Below are 1,730 nucleotides of genomic sequence, written 5' to 3'. Positions count from 1 at the left end.
GTCGAATACAAAATGTTCTGACATAACCTCGCAGTGATTCCTATACGGAAAGTCACAACTCAATTGATAGATCTCTCTCTCTCTCTCTCTCTCTCTCTCTCTCTCTCTCTCTGTGTGTGTGTGTGTGTGTGTGTGCAAACAAACCAAATAAATACAGCCAACTAAAGTGAAAATGATGAAGTACAAATACTTAAAACGATTCTTTCATAAGTACTTGGACAGCCTTACAAAAAAAGCTTTGCGTTTTAAGTATGTTGTTTATTTTGCTTTCTATTATAAGCTAAAATGCTGTGTGTGTTTTACTAGTGACTAGTTAATCTGAACAGTCATGTTGGATTTAAAGTAATTCCAAAAACAGGCTGTCACTGCTTTCTGCAATAATAACAGCATTAATTACACATTTATTGCAGAATTTCACTCATCCAGGCAGCATGACTGGTTTGGTATACCATGCCATATTTACCAGCACGCTTCTAAGAGTAAGAATGCTGTAAGACTGCTGATTTGGAATTAGGCCTTTTGTATAACACCGACTAGAATTACATGATGGGACCTTATCTTAGATCATTATGTTTACTCTGTGAAACCTGGAAAATATGGGCGTAGTGCTAAGGTCCAAGGTAGTAAATCCTGCCTGGATACATCTGCTTGTTGATATACTAGAACTATATGAAGTGTATTCTAAATGCATTCTCTTTCCTCAAACAGGAGGCCTGATTTCACTGATGTGAATCTACTTGTCTAGGAAACAGGCCCAGTTCTGCAAAAGCTGGAGATTTTTTTGTGCATGAATTTCTATTTACAACCCATGTCAAACCTGCTCACAGTGTCATTAGGCACATAATATGGATTTTTGTTATTCATTGTTAAGAAAACAGTACTTTTATGACATTCTCCTTCTTATAATAGAACATAATTCATTTGCATACATTCATTTTTAGGCTGAATGTACAATTGTATGATTAACATCAACAAATCTATTCTTCATGTACATATTTCTTGTATCCATGAAGTAAAAGGGTAACAAATAAACAAAATTGTATGCAGTTAAAACATATGAAAAACAATTAGGCAGAATAAAAGTATAAATTCAGACACAAAAATACAAAACTATATACCGTTATGTGCAAAATAATAGCAGTCTACCTTCACTAATGTATTTAATTATTGATTTTGGCAGAAAAGATAATACAACATGGGAAAAAATTCATGACTAGGTGTAGCTGAGTAAAGGGCAACCAACAGAATCAACAGTCATGACATGCACACTGCTAATTGGGTGTAATTGACTCATTCAGTGAAAGGGGCATGATCAAATCAATAGCAGTGTGGAGTTCAATTAGTGAGGTCATTCATTCTATGAAGAAACAGGTCACACTTATGGCCCTTATTTAAAGAAGGAGGGCAGTAAATGTTGTACCTGCTGGTTTTAGCTCTTGCTCAGTGAGTAAAATGGGCCATTCCAGACATTGTACTGAAGGAGAAAGAACTTTGATCAAGAAGTTGATTGGAGAGGGGAAAACATATAAAGAAGTGCAGAAAATAACTGGCTGCTCAGCTAAATTGATCTCAAATCCTTTAAAATGGCAAACAAAACCCAAAACACGTGGTAGGAAAAGAAATACTACCATCCGCGTAGATCATAGAATAACAAGAATGGCAAAGAAGCATCCAGTGATCAGCTCCAGGGAAATCAAAGAAGATCTTCATTTACCTGTGAGTACTGCAAC

This window comes from Electrophorus electricus, chromosome 2 (assembly GCF_013358815.1).
Source record: "Electrophorus electricus isolate fEleEle1 chromosome 2, fEleEle1.pri, whole genome shotgun sequence".
Lineage (NCBI taxonomy): Eukaryota > Metazoa > Chordata > Actinopteri > Gymnotiformes > Gymnotidae > Electrophorus > Electrophorus electricus.
The sequence above is the reverse complement of the archived record's forward strand: the minus strand, read 5'-3'. Positions refer to the sequence as shown.